At 38.9% G+C, this 16,344-nt stretch overlaps 1 protein-coding gene and 35 non-coding genes across 37 annotated transcripts in view; 1 reads left to right on the top strand and 35 right to left on the bottom strand.

The window, feature by feature from the left end:
* Positions 1 to 16,344, top strand: part of gkup (glucuronokinase with putative uridyl pyrophosphorylase) — a 344,724-nt gene that overhangs the window by 145,996 nt on the left and 182,384 nt on the right. The gene's annotated exons all lie outside the window — the stretch shown is intronic.
* trnai-aau (transfer RNA isoleucine (anticodon AAU)) lies at positions 357 to 431 on the bottom strand. Its single transcript has one exon. It is a non-coding gene; the product is annotated as a tRNA-Ile (tRNA).
* trnav-uac (transfer RNA valine (anticodon UAC)) lies at positions 563 to 635 on the bottom strand. Its single transcript has one exon. It is a non-coding gene; the product is annotated as a tRNA-Val (tRNA).
* On the bottom strand, positions 1,006 to 1,078 carry trnav-aac (transfer RNA valine (anticodon AAC)). Its single transcript has one exon. It is a non-coding gene; the product is annotated as a tRNA-Val (tRNA).
* trnai-aau (transfer RNA isoleucine (anticodon AAU)) lies at positions 1,535 to 1,609 on the bottom strand. The gene has a single exon. It is a non-coding gene; the product is annotated as a tRNA-Ile (tRNA).
* On the bottom strand, positions 1,744 to 1,816 carry trnav-uac (transfer RNA valine (anticodon UAC)). The gene has a single exon. It is a non-coding gene; the product is annotated as a tRNA-Val (tRNA).
* On the bottom strand, positions 2,200 to 2,272 carry trnav-aac (transfer RNA valine (anticodon AAC)). Its single transcript has one exon. It is a non-coding gene; the product is annotated as a tRNA-Val (tRNA).
* Positions 2,729 to 2,803, bottom strand: trnai-aau (transfer RNA isoleucine (anticodon AAU)). Its single transcript has one exon. It is a non-coding gene; the product is annotated as a tRNA-Ile (tRNA).
* On the bottom strand, positions 2,935 to 3,007 carry trnav-uac (transfer RNA valine (anticodon UAC)). The gene has a single exon. It is a non-coding gene; the product is annotated as a tRNA-Val (tRNA).
* trnav-aac (transfer RNA valine (anticodon AAC)) lies at positions 3,394 to 3,466 on the bottom strand. The gene has a single exon. It is a non-coding gene; the product is annotated as a tRNA-Val (tRNA).
* trnai-aau (transfer RNA isoleucine (anticodon AAU)) lies at positions 3,923 to 3,997 on the bottom strand. The gene has a single exon. It is a non-coding gene; the product is annotated as a tRNA-Ile (tRNA).
* Positions 4,129 to 4,201, bottom strand: trnav-uac (transfer RNA valine (anticodon UAC)). Its single transcript has one exon. It is a non-coding gene; the product is annotated as a tRNA-Val (tRNA).
* On the bottom strand, positions 4,572 to 4,644 carry trnav-aac (transfer RNA valine (anticodon AAC)). Its single transcript has one exon. It is a non-coding gene; the product is annotated as a tRNA-Val (tRNA).
* Positions 5,101 to 5,175, bottom strand: trnai-aau (transfer RNA isoleucine (anticodon AAU)). The gene has a single exon. It is a non-coding gene; the product is annotated as a tRNA-Ile (tRNA).
* trnav-cac (transfer RNA valine (anticodon CAC)) lies at positions 5,305 to 5,377 on the bottom strand. The gene has a single exon. It is a non-coding gene; the product is annotated as a tRNA-Val (tRNA).
* trnai-aau (transfer RNA isoleucine (anticodon AAU)) lies at positions 6,293 to 6,367 on the bottom strand. The gene has a single exon. It is a non-coding gene; the product is annotated as a tRNA-Ile (tRNA).
* On the bottom strand, positions 6,498 to 6,570 carry trnav-uac (transfer RNA valine (anticodon UAC)). The gene has a single exon. It is a non-coding gene; the product is annotated as a tRNA-Val (tRNA).
* Positions 6,941 to 7,013, bottom strand: trnav-aac (transfer RNA valine (anticodon AAC)). The gene has a single exon. It is a non-coding gene; the product is annotated as a tRNA-Val (tRNA).
* trnai-aau (transfer RNA isoleucine (anticodon AAU)) lies at positions 7,467 to 7,541 on the bottom strand. Its single transcript has one exon. It is a non-coding gene; the product is annotated as a tRNA-Ile (tRNA).
* trnav-cac (transfer RNA valine (anticodon CAC)) lies at positions 7,671 to 7,743 on the bottom strand. Its single transcript has one exon. It is a non-coding gene; the product is annotated as a tRNA-Val (tRNA).
* trnav-aac (transfer RNA valine (anticodon AAC)) lies at positions 8,114 to 8,186 on the bottom strand. The gene has a single exon. It is a non-coding gene; the product is annotated as a tRNA-Val (tRNA).
* On the bottom strand, positions 8,848 to 8,920 carry trnav-uac (transfer RNA valine (anticodon UAC)). Its single transcript has one exon. It is a non-coding gene; the product is annotated as a tRNA-Val (tRNA).
* trnav-aac (transfer RNA valine (anticodon AAC)) lies at positions 9,307 to 9,379 on the bottom strand. Its single transcript has one exon. It is a non-coding gene; the product is annotated as a tRNA-Val (tRNA).
* Positions 9,837 to 9,911, bottom strand: trnai-aau (transfer RNA isoleucine (anticodon AAU)). The gene has a single exon. It is a non-coding gene; the product is annotated as a tRNA-Ile (tRNA).
* On the bottom strand, positions 10,043 to 10,115 carry trnav-cac (transfer RNA valine (anticodon CAC)). The gene has a single exon. It is a non-coding gene; the product is annotated as a tRNA-Val (tRNA).
* Positions 10,486 to 10,558, bottom strand: trnav-aac (transfer RNA valine (anticodon AAC)). Its single transcript has one exon. It is a non-coding gene; the product is annotated as a tRNA-Val (tRNA).
* On the bottom strand, positions 11,224 to 11,296 carry trnav-uac (transfer RNA valine (anticodon UAC)). Its single transcript has one exon. It is a non-coding gene; the product is annotated as a tRNA-Val (tRNA).
* trnav-aac (transfer RNA valine (anticodon AAC)) lies at positions 11,683 to 11,755 on the bottom strand. The gene has a single exon. It is a non-coding gene; the product is annotated as a tRNA-Val (tRNA).
* trnai-aau (transfer RNA isoleucine (anticodon AAU)) lies at positions 12,210 to 12,284 on the bottom strand. The gene has a single exon. It is a non-coding gene; the product is annotated as a tRNA-Ile (tRNA).
* On the bottom strand, positions 12,417 to 12,489 carry trnav-uac (transfer RNA valine (anticodon UAC)). The gene has a single exon. It is a non-coding gene; the product is annotated as a tRNA-Val (tRNA).
* On the bottom strand, positions 12,860 to 12,932 carry trnav-aac (transfer RNA valine (anticodon AAC)). The gene has a single exon. It is a non-coding gene; the product is annotated as a tRNA-Val (tRNA).
* Positions 13,600 to 13,672, bottom strand: trnav-uac (transfer RNA valine (anticodon UAC)). The gene has a single exon. It is a non-coding gene; the product is annotated as a tRNA-Val (tRNA).
* On the bottom strand, positions 14,059 to 14,131 carry trnav-aac (transfer RNA valine (anticodon AAC)). Its single transcript has one exon. It is a non-coding gene; the product is annotated as a tRNA-Val (tRNA).
* trnai-aau (transfer RNA isoleucine (anticodon AAU)) lies at positions 14,588 to 14,662 on the bottom strand. Its single transcript has one exon. It is a non-coding gene; the product is annotated as a tRNA-Ile (tRNA).
* On the bottom strand, positions 14,793 to 14,865 carry trnav-uac (transfer RNA valine (anticodon UAC)). Its single transcript has one exon. It is a non-coding gene; the product is annotated as a tRNA-Val (tRNA).
* Positions 15,969 to 16,041, bottom strand: trnav-uac (transfer RNA valine (anticodon UAC)). Its single transcript has one exon. It is a non-coding gene; the product is annotated as a tRNA-Val (tRNA).

Below are 16,344 nucleotides of genomic sequence, written 5' to 3'. Positions count from 1 at the left end.
AAATGTATGTCAACCTGTACACTAACAAGTTTGTTTACAACATGAATGAGTGACCTATTAAATGGGTTCAGGTACCCAAGGAATTAGAATCTCCAAACAACAATTTGATGACTTGGGTCTTGACTGACGGTCCTAATACCATTTGCTTGTGATGCTCATCAAGGAAGTCCTATAATAATTTGATCCTCTTGAAAATTTCTTCTTTTGTTTGTTGTCAAAAGACACAACAGGCTTAGTTTTTTAATCTCTTGAACCATTGTGAATGTCTTTAAGCAAGCACTGATTTCTGAAGACAGCATGAAGACAGACTTGAAACTTAACTGTGGCATTTCATAGCTGTCATAAGAAACAGTCTTTGGCCAGTATGGGGATTGAACCCACGACCTTGGCGTTATTAGCACCACGCTCTAAACCAGCTGAGCTAACTGGCCTCTAAAAGACTTACTGCTTGTTGGTACAACGGTTTTGTTAGACATGATCAGGAACTTTTTTTTTTAGAACAGGAGCGGTGTTAGAAAAAAGTTGAATCTTCTGACGTCTTCAATTTAAGAAGGGAAAATCCTGTTTCTGCCCAGGTTCGAGCTGGGGTCCTTTCGTGTGTAAGACGAACGTGATAACCACTACACTACAGAAACCTTAATGGGTACCAGATTTGCTCATGGAACTTTAGGGATAGTTTATAGAAAATCAGGGAGAAACATTGTGTGAAATTTGTGCTGACTTAACCTGTTTACCATTTTATCATGAGGTTCAAATTACTCTTCTTTTGAATGTGACCCATGTGTTCTAGCCTTTACATGATGATTTAGTTGCATAATCACGAGTATTATAATCTTAGAATAGATGGACAATACTATTCACGTACATTTGTTTTGCGTCATTGTTAGCTGACCGCTTGTCGTCACAGGATTTTTAGTAGTCACGTTTTGAGCAAAGGAATCTGGTAGCATTATGTAAATTGTCATATCACCACAAGGTCTTTTAATGTTTTGCACTAAAGAGTAATGTTTCTGCCCAGTTTTGAGCTGGGGACCTTTCGCGTGTTAGGCGAATGTGATAACCACTACACTACAGAAACCTACATGTCTGGAGAGAAAAAATAACACAATTTGTTGGAGGCCTTATAGAAAAGTAGGGCCAAACTATGTCTGAAGGCCCAGAATTGCTGACGCTACAAAATGTATGTCAACCTTTACACTAATAAGTTTGTTTACAACATAAATGAGTGACCTATTAAATGGGTTCAGGTACCCAAGGAATTAGAATCTCCAAACAACAATTTGATGACTTGGGTCTTGACTGACGGTCCTAATACCATCTGCTTGTGATGCTCATCAAGGAAGTCCTATAATGATTTGATCCACTTGGAAATTTCTTCTTTTGTGTGTTGTTGTCAAAAGACAAAACAGGCTTAGTTTTTTAATCTCTTGAACCATTGTGAATGTCTTTAAGCAAGCACTGAATTCTGTAGACAGCATGAAGACAGACTTGGAACTCAACTGTGGCATTTCACAGCTGTCATAAAAACAGTCTTTGGCCAGTATGGGGATTGAACCCACGACCTTGGCGTTATTAGCACCACGCTCTAAACCAGCTGAGCTAACTGGCCTCTGAAAGACTTACTGCTTGTTGGTACAACGGTTTTGTTAGACATGATCAGGAACTTTTTTTTTTTTTAGAACAGGAGCGGTGTTAGAAAAAAGTCGAATCTTCTGACGTCTTCAATTTAAGAAGGGAAAATCCTGTTTCTCCCCAGGTTCGAGCTGGGGTCCTTTCGTGTGTAAGACGAACGTGATAACCACTACACTACAGAAACAATGGCTACCAGATTTGCTCATGGAACTTTAGGGATAGTTTATAGAAAATCAGGGAGAAACATTGTGTGAAATTTGTGCTGACTTAACCTGTTTACCATTTTATCATGTGGTTCAAATGACTTTTCTTTTGAATGTGACCCATGTGTTCTAGCCTTTACATGATGATTTAGTTGCATAATCACGAGTATTATCATCTTAGAATAGATGTACAATACTATTCACGTACAATACTATTGACGTACATTTGTTTTCCGTCATTGTTAGCTGACCGCTTGTCGTCACAGGATTTTTAGTAGTCACGTTTTGAGCAAAGGAATCTGGTAGCATTATGTAAATTGTCATATCACCACAAGGTCTTTTAATGTTTTGCAATAAAGAGTAATGTTTCTGCCCAGTTTTGAGCTGGGGACCTTTCGCGTGTTAGGCGAATGTGATAACCACTACACTACAGAAACCTACATGTCTGGAGAGAAAAAATAACACAATTTGTTGGAGGCCTTATAGAAAAGTAGGGCCAAACTATGTCTGAAGGCCCAGAATTGCTGACGCTACAAAATGTATGTCAACCTTTACACTAATAAGTTTGTTTACAACATGAATGAGTGACCTATTAAATGGGTTCAGGTACCCAAGGAATTAGAATCTCCAAACAACAATTTGATGACTTGGGTCTTGACTGACGGTCCTAATACCATCTGTTTGTGATGCTCATCAAGGAAGTCCTATAATGATTTGATCCACTTGGAAATTTCTTCTTTTGTGTGTTGTTGTCAAAAGACAAAACAGGCTTAGTTTTTTAATCTCTTGAACCATTGTGAATGTCTTTAAGCAAGCACTGAATTCTGTAGACAGCATGAAGACAGACTTGGAACTCAACTGTGGCATTTCACAGCTGTCATAAAAACAGTCTTTGGCCAGTATGGGGATTGAACCCACGACCTTGGCGTTATTAGCACCACGCTCTAAACCAACTGAGCTAACTGGCCTCTGAAAGACTTACTGCTTGTTGGTACAACGGTTTTGTTAGACATGATCAGGAACTTTTTCTTTTAGAACAGGAGCGGTGTTAGAAAAAAGTCGAATCTTCTGACGTCTTCAATTTAAGAAGGGAAAATCCTGTTTCTGCCCAGGTTCGAGCTGGGGTCCTTTCGTGTGTAAGACGAACGTGATAACCACTACACTACAGAAACCTTAATGGGTACCAGATTTGCTCATGGAACTTTAGGGATAGTTTATAGAAAATCAGGGAGAAACATTGTGTGAAATTTGTGCTGATTTAACCTGTTTACCATTTTATCATGAGGTTCAAATTACTCTTCTTTTGAATGTGAACCATGTGTTCTAGCCTTTACATGATGATTTAGTTGCATAATCACGAGTATTATCATCTTAGAATAGATGGACAATACTATTCACGTACAATACTATTGACGTACATTTGTTTTCCGTCATTGTTAGCTGACCGCTTGTCGTCACAGGATTTTTAGTAGTCACGTTTTGAGCAAAGGAATCTGGTAGCATTATGTAAATTGTCATATCACCACAAGGTCTTTTAATGTTTTGCAATAAAGAGTAATGTTTCTGCCCAGTTTTGAGCTGGGGACCTTTCGCGTGTTAGGCGAATGTGATAACCACTACACTACAGAAACCTACATGTCTGGAGAGAAAAAATAACACAATTTGTTGGAGGCCTTATAGAAAAGTAGGGCCAAACTATGTCTGAAGGCCCAGAATTGCTGACGCTACAAAATGTATGTCAACCTTTACACTAATAAGTTTGTTTACAACATGAATGAGTGACCTATTAAATGGGTTCAGGTACCCAAGGAATTAGAATCTCCAAACAACAATTTGATGACTTGGGTCTTGACTGACGGTCCTAATACCATCTGTTTGTGATGCTCATCAAGGAAGTCCTATAATGAATTTATCCACTTGGAAATTTCTTCTTTTGTGTGTTGTTGTCAAAAGACAAAACAGGCTTAGTTTTTTAATCTCTTGAACCATTGTGAATGTCTTTAAGCAAGCACTGAATTCTGTAGACAGCATGAAGACAGACTTGGAACTCAACTGTGGCATTTCACAGCTGTCATAAAAACAGTCTTTGGCCAGTATGGGGATTGAACCCACGACCTTGGCGTTATTAGCACCACGCTCTAAACCAACTGAGCTAACTGGCCTCTGAAAGACTTACTGCTTGTTGGTACAACGGTTTTGTTAGACATGATCAGGAACTTTTTCTTTTAGAACAGGAGCGGTGTTAGAAAAAAGTCGAATCTTCTGACGTCTTCAATTTAAGAAGGGAAAATCCTGTTTCTGCCCAGATTCGAGCTGGGGTCCTTTCGTGTGTAAGACGAACGTGATAACCACTACACTACAGAAACCTTAATGGGTACCAGATTTGCTCATGGAACTTTAGGGATAGTTTATAGAAAATCAGGGAGAAACATTGTGTGAAATTTGTGCTGATTTAACCTGTTTACCATTTTATCATGAGGTTCAAATTACTCTTCTTTTGAATGTGAACCATGTGTTCTAGCCTTTACATGATGATTTAGTTGAATAATCACGAGTATTATCATCTTAGAATATATGGACAATACTATTCACGTACATTTGTTTTGCGTCATTGTTAGCTGACCACTTGTCGTCACAGGATTTTTAGTAGTCACGTTTTGAGCAAAGGAATCTGGTAGCATTATGTAAATTGTCATATCACCACAAGGTCTTTTATTGTTTTGCACTAAAGAGTAATGTTTCTGCCCAGTTTTGAGCTGGGGACCTTTCGCGTGTTAGGCGAATGTGATAACCACTACACTACAGAAACCTACGTGTCTGGAGAGAAAAAATAACACAATTTGTTGGAGGCCTTATAGAAAAGTAGGGCCAAACTATGTCTGAAGGCCCAAAATTGCTGACGCTACAATATGTATGTCAACCTTTACACTAATAAGTTTGTTTACAACATGAATGAGTGACCTATTAAATGGGTTCAGGTACCCAAGGAATTAGAATCTCCAAACAACAATTTGATGACTTGGGTCTTGACTGACGGTCCTAATACCATTTGCTTGTGATGCTCATCAAGGAAGTCCTATAATGATTTGATCAACTTGGAAATTTCTTCTTTTGTGTGTTGTTGTCAAAAGACACAACAGGCTTAGTTTTTTAATCTCTTGAACCATTGTGAATGTCTTTAAGCAAGCACTGAATTCTGTAGACAGCATGAAGACAGAATTGGAACTCAACTGTGGCATTTCACAGCTGTCATAAAAACAGTCTTTGGCCAGTATGGGGATTGAACCCACGACCTTGGCGTTATTAGCACCACGCTCTAAACCAGCTGAGCTAACTGGCCTCTGAAAGACTTACTGCTTGTTGGTACAACGGTTTTGTTAGACATGATCAGGAAATTTTTTTTAGAACAGGAGCAGTGTTAGAAAAAAGTCGAATCTTCTGACGTCTTCAATTTAAGAAGGGAAAATCCTGTTTCTGCCCAGGTTCGAGCTGGGGTCCTTTCGTGTGTGAGACGAATGTGATAAACACTACACTACAGAAACCTTAATGGCTAGCACATTTGCTCATGGAACTTTAGGGATAGTTTATAGAAAATCAGGGAGAAACATTGTGTGAAATTTGTGCTGATTTAACCTGTTTACCATTTTATCATGAGGTTCAAATGACTTTTCTTTTGAATGTGACCCATGTGTTCTAGCCTTTACATGATGATTTAGTTGCATAATCACGAGTATTATCATCTTAGAATAGATGGACAATACTATTCACGTACAATACTATTGACGTACATTTGTTTTGCGTCATTGTTAGCTGACCGCTTGTCGTCACAGGATTTTTAGTAGTCACGTTTTGAGCAAAGGAATCTGGTAGCATTATGTAAATTGTCATATCACCACAAGGTCTTTTATTGTTTTGCACTAAAGAGTAATGTTTCTGCCCAGTTTTGAGCTGGGGACCTTTGGCGTGTTAGGCGAATCTGATAACCACTACACTACAGAAACCTACGTGTCTGGAGAGAAAAAATAACACAATTTGTTGGAGGCCTTATAGAAAAGTAGGGCCAAACTATGTCTGAAGGCCCAGAATTGCTGACGCTACAAAATGTATGTCAACTTTTACACTAATAAGTTTGTTTACAACATGAATGAGTGACCTATTAAATGGGTTCAGGTACCCAAGGAATTAGAATCTCCAAAAAACAATTTGATGACTTGGGTCTTGACTGACGGTCCTAATACCATTTGCTTGTGATGCTCATCAAGGAAGTCCTATAATGATTTGATCCACTTGGAAATTTCTGCTTTTGTGTGTTGTTGTCAAAAGACACAACAGGCTTAGTTTTTTAATCTCTTGAACCATTTTGAATGTCTTTAAGCAAGCACTGAATTCTGTAGACAGCATGAAGACAGACTTGGAACTCAACTGTGGCATTTCACAGCTGTCATAAAAACAGTCTTTGGCCAGTATGGGGATTGAACCCACGACCTTGGCGTTATTAGCACCACGCTCTAAACCAGCTGAGCTAACTGGCCCCAGAAAGTTTCACTTTTTGTTGGTACAACGGTTTTGGTAGACACATGATCAGGAAGTTTTTTTAGAACAGGAGCGGTGTTAGAAAAAAGTCAAATCTTCTGACGTCTTCAATTTAAGAAGGGAAAATCCTGTTTCTGCCCAGGTTCGAGCTGGGGTCCTTTCGTGTGTAAGACGAACGTGATAACCACTACACTACAGAAATCTTAATGGGTACCAGATTTGCTCATGGAACTTTAGGGATAGTTTATAGAAAATCAGGGAGAAACATTGTGTGAAATTTGTGCTGATTTAACCTGTTTACCATTTTATCATGAGGTTCAAATTACTCTTCTTTTGAATGTGAACCATGTGTTCTAGCCTTTACATGATGATTTAGTTGCATAATCACGAGTATTATCATCTTAGAATAGATGGACAATACTATTCACGTACATTTGTTTTGCGTCATTGTTAGCTGACCGCTTGTCGTCACAGGATTTTTAGTAGTCACGTTTTGAGCAAAGGAATCTGGTAGCATTATGTAAATTGTCATATCACCACAAGGTCTTTTATTGTTTTGCACTAAAGAGTAATGTTTCTGCCCAGTTTTGAGCTGGGGACCTTTCGCGTGTTAGGCGAATGTGATAACCACTACACTACAGAAACCTACGTGTCTGGAGAGAAAAAATAACACAATTTGTTGGAGGCCTTATAGAAAAGTAGGGCCAAACTATGTCTGAAGGCCCAAAATTGCTGACGCTACAATATGTATGTCAACCTTTACACTAATAAGTTTGTTTACAACATGAATGAGTGACCTATTAAATGGGTTCAGGTACCCAAGGAATTAGAATCTCCAAACAACAATTTGATGACTTGGGTCTTGACTGACGGTCCTAATACCATTTGCTTGTGATGCTCATCAAGGAAGTCCTATAATGATTTGATCCACTTGGAAATTTCTTCTTTTGTTTGTTGTCAAAAGACACAACAGGCTTAGTTTTTTAATCTCTTGAACCATTGTGAATGTATTTAAGCAAGCACTGAATTCTGTAGACAGCATGAAGACAGACTTGGAACTCAACTGTGGCATTTCACAGCTGTCATAAAAACAGTCTTTGGCCAGTATGGGGATTGAACCCACGACCTTGGCGTTATTAGCACCACGCTCTAAACCAACTGAGCTAACTGGCCTCTGAAAGACTTACTGCTTGTTGGTACAACGGTTTTGTTAGACATGATCAGGAACTTTTTTTTAGAACAGGAGCAGTGTTAGAAAAAAGTCGAATCTTCTGACGTCTTCAATTTAAGAAGGGAAAATCCTGTTTCTGCCCAGGTTCGAGCTGGGGTCCTTTCGTGTGTGAGACGAACGTGATAACCACTACACTACAGAAACCTTAATGGCTACCACATTTGCTCATGGAACTTTAGGGATAGTTTATAGAAAATCAGGGAGAAACATTGTGTGAAATTTGTGCTGATTTAACCTGCTTACCATTTCATCATGAGGTTCAAATGACTCTTCTTTTGAATGTGACCCATGTGTTCTAGCCTTTACATGATGATTTAGTTGCATAATCACGAGTATTATCATCTTAGAATAGATGGACAATACTATTCACGTACATTTGTTTTGCGTCATTGTTAGCTGACCGCTTGTCGTCACAGGATTTTTAGTAGTCACGTTTTGAGCAAAGGAATCTGGTAGCATTATGTAAATTGTCATATCACCACAAGGTCTTTTATTGTTTTGCACTAAAGAGTAATGTTTCTGCCCAGTTTTGAGCTGGGGACCTTTCGCGTGTTAGGCGAATGTGATAACCACTACACTACAGAAACCTACGTCTCTGGAGAGAAAAAATAACACAATTTGTTGGAGGCCTTATAGAAAAGTAGGGCCAAACTATGTCTGAAGGCCCAAAATTGCTGACGCTACAAAATGTATGTCAACCTGTACACTAATAAGTTTGTTTACAACATGAATGATTGACCTATTAAATGGGTTCAGGTACCCAAGGAATTAGAATCTCCAAACAACAATTTGATGACTTGGGTCTTGACTGACGGTCCTAATACCATTTGCTTGTGATGCTCATCAAGGAAGTCCTATAATAATTTGATCCTCTTGGAAATTTCTTCTTTTGTTTGTTGTCAAAAGACAAAACAGGCTTAGTTTTTTAATCTCTTGAACCATTGTGAATGTCTTTAAGCAAGCACTGATTTCTGTAGACAGCATGAAGACAGACTTGAAACTCAACTGTGGCATTTCACAGCTGTCATAAAAACAGTCTTTGGCCAGTATGGGGATTGAACCCACGACCTTGGCGTTATTAGCACCACGCTCTAAACCCGCTGAGCTAACTGGCCTCTGAAAGACTTACTGCTTGTTGGTACAACGGTTTTGTTAGACATGATCAGGAACTTTTTTTTTTTTAGAACAGGAGCGGTGTTAGAAAAAAGTCGAATCTTCTGACGTCTTCAATTTAAGAAGGGAAAATCCTGTTTCTGCCCAGGTTCGAGCTGGGGTCCTTTCGTGTGTAAGACGAACGTGATAACCACTACACTACAGAAACCTTAATGGCTACCAGATTTGCTAATGGAACTTTAGGGATAGTTTATAGAAAATCAGGGAGAAACATTGTGTGAAATTTGTGCTGACTTAACCTGTTTACCATTTTATCATGTGGTTCAAATGACTTTTCTTTTGAATGTGACCCATGTGTTCTAGCCTTTACATGATGATTTAGTTGCATAATCACGAGTATTATCATCTTAGAATAGATGTACAATACTATTCACGTACAATACTATTGACGTACATTTGTTTTGCGTCATTGTTAGCTGACCGCTTGTCGTCACAGGATTTTTAGTAGTCACGTTTTGAGCAAAGGAATCTGGTAGCATTATGTAAATTGTCATGTCACTACAAGGTCTTTTATTGTTTTGCACTAAAGACTAATGTTTCTGCCCAGTTTTGAGCTGGGGACCTTTCGCGTGTTAGGCGAATGTGATAACCACTACACTACAGAAACCTACGTGTCTGGAGAGAAAAAAAAAACACAATTTGTTGGAGGCCTTATAGAAAAGTAGGGCCAAACTATGTCTGAAGGCCCAGAATTGCTGACGCTACAAAATGTATGTCAACCTGTACACTAACAAGTTTGTTTACAACATGAATGAGTGACCTATTAAATGGGTTCAGGTACCCAAGGAATTAGAATCTCCAAACAACAATTTGATGACTTGGGTCTTGACTGACGGTCCTAATACCATTTGCTTGTGATGCTCATCAAGGAAGTCCTATAATGATTTGATCCACTTGGAAATTTCTTCTTTTGTGTGTTGTTGTCAAAAGACAAAACAGGCTTAGTTTTTTAATCTCTTGAACCATTGTGAATGTCTTTAAGCAAGCACTGAATTCTGTCGACAGCATGAAGACAGACTTGGAACTCAACAGTGGCATTTCACAGCTGTCATAAAAACAGTTTTTGGCCAGTATGGGGATTGAACCCACGACCTTGGCGTTATTAGCACCACGCTCTAAACCAGCTGAGCTAACTGGCCTCTGAAAGACTTACTACTTGTTGGTACAACGGTTTTGTTAGACATGATCAGGACCTTTTTTTTTTAGAACAGGAGCGGTGTTAGAATAAAGTCGAATCTTCTGACGTCTTCAATTTAAGAAGGGAAAATCCTGTTTCTGCCCAGGTTCGAGCTGGGGTCCTTTCGTGTGTGAGACGAACCTGATAACCACTACACTACAGAAACCTTAATGGCCACCACATTTGCTCATGGAACTTTAGGGATAGTTTATAAAAAATCAGGGAGAAACATTGTGTGAAATTTGTGCTGATTTAACCTGCTTACCATTTCATCATGAGGTTCAAATGACTTTTCTTTTGAATGTGACCCATGTGTTCTAGCCTTTACATGATGATTTAGTTGCATAATCACGAGTATTATCATCTTAGAATATGTGGACAATACTATTCACGTACATTTGTTTTGCGTCATTGTTAGCTGACCGCTTGTCGTCACAGGATTTTTAGTAGTCACGTTTTGAGCAAAGGAATCTGGTAGCATTATGTAAATTGTCATATCACCACAAGGTCTTTTATTGTTTTGCACTAAGGAGTAATGTTTCTGCCCAGTTTTGAGCTGGGGACCTTTCGCGTGTTAGGCGAATGTGATAACCGCTACACTACAGAAACCTACGTGTCTGGAGAGAAAAAATAACACAATTTGTTGGAGGCCTTATAGAAAAGTAGGGCCAAACTATGTCTGAAGGCCCAGAATTGCTGACGCTACAAAATGTATGTCAACTTTTACACTAATAAGTTTGTTTACAACATGAATGAGTGACCTATTAAATGGGTTCAGGTACCCAAGGAATTAGAATCTCCAAACAACAATTTGATGACTTGGGTCTTGACTGACGGTCCTAATACCATTTGCTTGTGATGCTCATCAAGGAAGTCCTATAATGATTTGATCCACTTGGAAATTTCTTCTTTTGTGTGTTGTTGTCAAAAGCGAAAACAGGCTTAGTTTTTTAATCTCTTGAACCATTGTGAATGTCTTTAAGCAAGCAATGAATTCTGTAGACAGCATGAAGACAGACTTGGAACTCAACTGTGGCATTTCGCAGCTGTCATAAGAAACAGTCTTTGGCCAGTATTGGGATTGAACCCACGACCTTGGCGTTATTAGCACCACGCTCTAAACCAGCTGAGCTAACTGGCCTCTGAAAGACTCACTGCTTGTTGGTACAACGGTTTTGTTAGACATGATCAGGAACTTTTTTTTTTTTAGAACAGGAGCGGTGTTAGAAAAAAGTCGAATCTTCTGACGTCTTCAATTTAAGAAGGGAAAATCCTGTTTCTGCCCAGGTTCGAGCTGGGGTCCTTTCGTGTGTAAGACGAACGTGATAACCACTACACTACAGAAACCTTAATGGCTACCAGATTTGCTAATGGAACTTTAGGGATAGTTTATAGAAAATCAGGGAGAAACATTGTGTGAAATTTGTGCTGACTTAACCTGTTTACCATTTTATCATGTGGTTCAAATGACTTTTCTTTTGAATGTGACCCATGTGTTCTAGCCTTTACATGATGATTTAGTTGCATAATCACGAGTATTATCATCTTAGAATAGATGTACAATACTATTCACGTACAATACTATTGACGTACATTTGTTTTGCGTCATTGTTAGCTGACCGCTTGTCGTCACAGGATTTTTAGTAGTCACGTTTTGAGCAAAGGAATCTGGTAGCATTATGTAAATTGTCATATCACCACAAGGTCTTTTATTGTTTTGCACTAAAGAGTAATGTTTCTGCCCAGTTTTGAGCTGGGGACCTTTCGCGTGTTAGGCGAATGTGATAACCACTACACTACAGAAACCTACATGTCTGGAGAGAAAAAAAAAACACAATTTGTTGGAGGCCTTATAGAAAAGTACTGCCAAACTATGTCTGAAGGCCCAGAATTGCTGACGCTACAAAATGTATGTCAACCTTTACACTAATAAGTTTGTTTACAACATGAATGAGTGACCTATTAAATGGGTTCAGGTACCCAAGGAATTAGAATCTCCAAACAACAATTTGATGACTTGGGTCTTGACTGACGGTCCTAATACCATTTGCTTGTGATGCTCATCAAGGAAGTCCTATAATAATTTGATCCACTTGGAAATTTCTTCTTTTGTTTGTTGTCAAAAGACACAACAGGCTTAGTTTTTTAATCTCTTGAACCATTGTGAATGTCTTTAAGCAAGCACTGATTTCTGTAGACAGCATGAAGACAGACTTGGAACTCAACTGTGGCATTTCATAGCTGTCATAAAAACAGTCTTTGGCCAGTATGGGGATTGAACCCACGACCTTGGCGTTATTAGCACCACGCTCTAAACCAGCTGAGCTAACTGGCCTCTGAAAGGCTTACTGCTTGTTGGTACAACGGTTTTGTTAGACATGATCAGGAACTTTTTTTTTTTAGAACAGGAGCGGTGTTAGAAAAAAGTCGAATCTTCTGACGTCTTCAATTTAAGAAGGGAAAATCCTGTTTCTGCCCAGGTTCGAGCTGGGGTTCTTTCGTGTGTAAGACGAACGTGATAACCACTACACTACAGAAACCTTAATGGCTACCAGATTTGCTCATGGAACTTTAGGGATAGTTTATAGAAAATCAGGGAGAAACATTGTGTGAAATTTGTGCTGACTTAACCTGTTTACCATTTTATCATGTGGTTCAAACGACTTTTCTTTTGAATGTGACCCATGTGTTCTAGCCTTTACATGATGATTTAGTTGCATAATCACGAGTATTATCATCTTAGAATAGATGGACAATACTATTCACGTACATTTGTTTTGCGTCATTGTTAGCTGACCGCTTGTCGTCACAGGATTTTTAGTAGTCACGTTTTGAGCAAAGGAATCTGGTAGCATTATGTAAATTGTCATGTCACTACAAGGTCTTTTATTGTTTTGCACTAAAGACTAATGTTTCTGCCCAGTTTTGAGCTGGGGACCTTTCGCGTGTTAGGCGAATGTGATAACCACTACACTACAGAAACCTACGTGTCTGGAGAGAAAAAAAAAACACAATTTGTTGGAGGCCTTATAGAAAAGTAGGGCCAAACTATGTCTGAAGGACCAGAATTGCTGACGCTACAAAATGTATGTCAACCTGTACACTAACAAGTTTGTTTACAACATGAATGAGTGACCTATTAAATGGGTTCAGGTACCCAAGGAATTAGAATCTCCAAACAACAATTTGATGACTTGGGTCTTGACTGACGGTCCTAATACCATTTGCTTGTGATGCTCATCAAGGAAGTCCTATAATAATTTGATCCTCTTGGAAATTTCTTTCTTTTGTGTGTTGTTGTCAAAAGACACAACAGGCTTAGTTTTTTAATCTCTTGAACCATTGTGAATGTCTTTAAGCAAGCACTGATTTCTGTAGACAGCATGAAGACAGACTTGAAACTCAACTGTGGCATTTCATAGCTGTCATAAGAAACAGTCTTTGGCCAGTATGGGGATTGAACCCACGACCTTGGCGTTATTAGCACCACGCTCTAAACCAGCTGAGCTAACTAGCGTCTGAAAGACTTACTGCTTGTTGGTACAACGGTTTTGTTAGACATGATCAGGAACTTTTTTTTTTTTAGAACAGGAGCGGTGTTAGAAAAAAGTCGAATCTTCTGACGTCTTCAATTTAAGAAGGGAAAATCCTGTTTCTGCCCAGGTTCGAGCTGGGGTCCTTTCGTGTGTAAGACGAACGTGATAACCACTACACTACAGAAACCTTTATGGCTACCAGATTTGCTCATGGAACTTTAGGGATAGTTTATAGAAAATCAGGGAGAAACATTGTGTGAAATTTGTGCTGACTTAACCTGTTTACCATTTTATCATATGGTTCAAATGACTTTTCTTTTGAATGTGACCCATGTGTTCTAGCCTTTACATGATGATTTAGTTGCATAATCACGAGTATTATCATCTTAGAATAGATGTACAATACTATTCACGTACAATACTATTGACGTACAATTGTTTTGCGTCATTGTTAGCTGACCGCTTGTCGTCACAGGATTTTTAGTAGTCACGTTTTGAGCAAAGGAATCTGGTAGCATTATGTAAATTGTCATATCACCACAAGGTCTTTTATTGTTTTGCACTAAAGAGTAATGTTTCTGCCCAGTTTTGAGCTGGGGACCTTTCGCATGTTAGGCGAATGTGATAACCACTACACTACAGAAACCTACATGTCTGGAGAGAAAAAATAACACAATTTGTTGGAGGCCTTATAGTAAAGTAGGGCCAAACCATGTCTGAAGGCCCAGAATTGCTGACGCTACAAAATGTATGTCAACCTTTACACTAATAAGTTTGTTTACAACATGAATGAGTGACCTATTAAATGGGTTCAGGTACCCAAGGAATTAGAATCTCCAAACAACAATTTGATGACTTGGGTCTTGACTGACGGTCCTAATACCATTTGCTTGTGATGCTCATCAAGGAAGTCCTATAATGATTTGATCCACTTGGAAATTTCTTCTTTTGTGTGTTGTTGTCAAAAGACAAAACAGGCTTAGTTTTTTAATCTCTTGAACCATTGTGAATGTCTTTAATCAAGCACTGAATTCTGTAGACAGCATGAAGACAGACTTGGAACTCAACTGTGGCATTTCACAGCTGTCATAAAAACAGTCTTTGGCCAGTATGGGGATTGAACCCACGACCTTGGCGTTATTAGCACCATGCTCTAAACCAGCTGAGCTAACTGGCCTTAGAAAGTTTCACTTTTTGTTGGTACAACGGTTTTGGTAGACACATGATCAGGAACTTTTTTTAGAACAGGAGCGGTGTTAGAAAAAAGTCGAATCTTCTGACGTCTTCAATTTAAGAAGGGAAAATCCTGTTTCTGCCCAGGTTCGAGCTGGGGTCCTTTCGTGTGTAAGACGAACGTGATAACCACTACACTACAGAAACCTTAATGGCCACCAGATATGCTCATGGAACTTTAGGGATAGTTTATAGAAAATCAGGGAGAAACATTGTGTGAAATTTGTGCTGATTTAACCTGTTTACCATTTTATCATGAGGTTCAAATTACTCTTCTTTTGAATGTGAACCATGTGTTCTAGCCTTTACATGATGATTTAGTTGCATAATCACGAGTATTATCATCTTAGAATAGATGGACAATACTATTCACGTACATTTGTTTTGCGTCATTGTTAGCTGACCGCTTGTCATCACAGGATTTTTAGTAGTCACGTTTTGAGCAAAGGAATCTGGTAGCATTATGTAAATTGTCATGTCACTACAAGGTCTTTTATTGTCTTTTACTAATGAGTAATGTTTCTGCACAGTTTTGAGCTGGGGACCTTTCGCGTGTTAGGCGAATGTGATAACCACTACACTACAGAAACCTACGTGTCTGGAGAGAAAAAAAAAACACAATTTGTTGGAGGCCTTATAGAAAAGTACTGCCAAACTATGTCTGAAGGCCCAGAATTGCTGACGCTACAAAATGTATGTCAACCTGTACACTAACAAGTTTGTTTACAACATGAATGAGTGACCTATTAAATGGGTTCAGGTACCCAAGGAATTAGAATCTCCAAACAACAATTTGATGACTTGGGTCTTGACTGACGGTCCTAATACCATTTGCTTGTGATGCTCATCAAGGAAGTCCTATAATAATTTGATCCTCTTGGAAATTTCTTCTTTTGTTTGTTGTCAAAAGACAAAACAGGCTTAGTTTTTTAATCTCTTGAACCATTGTGAATGTCTTTAAGCAAGCACTGATTTCTGTAGACAGCATGAAGACAGACTTGAAACTCAACTGTGGCATTTCACAGCTGTCATAAAAACAGTCTTTGGCCAGTATGGGGATTGAACCCACGACCTTGGCTTTATTAGCACCACGCTCTAAACCCGCTGAGCTAACTGGCCTCTGAAAGACTTACTGCCTGTTGGTACAACGGTTTTGTTAGACATGATCAGGAACTGTTTTTTTTAGAACAGGAGCGGTGTTAGAAAAAAGTCGAATCTTCTGACGTCTTCAATTTAAGAAGGGAAAATCCTGTTTCTGCCCAGGTTCGAGCTGGGGTCCTTTCGTGTGTAAGACGAACGTGATAACCACTACACTACAGAAACCTTAATGGCTACCAGATTTGCTCATGGAACTTTAGGGATAGTTTATAGAAAATCAGGGAGAAACATTGTGTGAAATTTGTGCTGACTTAACCTGTTTACCATTTTATCATGAGGTTCAAATTACTCTTCTTTTGAATGTGACCCATGTGTTCTAGCCTTTACATGATGATTTAGTTGCATAATCACGAGTATTATCATCTTAGAATAGATGGACAATACTATTCACGTACATTTGTTTTGCGTCATTGTTAGCTGACCGCTTGTCGTCACAGGATTTTTGGTAGTCACGTTTTGAGCAAAGGA

This window comes from Oryzias latipes, chromosome 13 (assembly GCF_053564925.1).
Source record: "Oryzias latipes strain Hd-rR chromosome 13, Olatipes_Hd-rR_3.1".
Taxonomy (NCBI): domain Eukaryota; kingdom Metazoa; phylum Chordata; class Actinopteri; order Beloniformes; family Adrianichthyidae; genus Oryzias; species Oryzias latipes.
The sequence above is the reverse complement of the archived record's forward strand: the minus strand, read 5'-3'. Positions and strand labels throughout refer to the sequence as shown.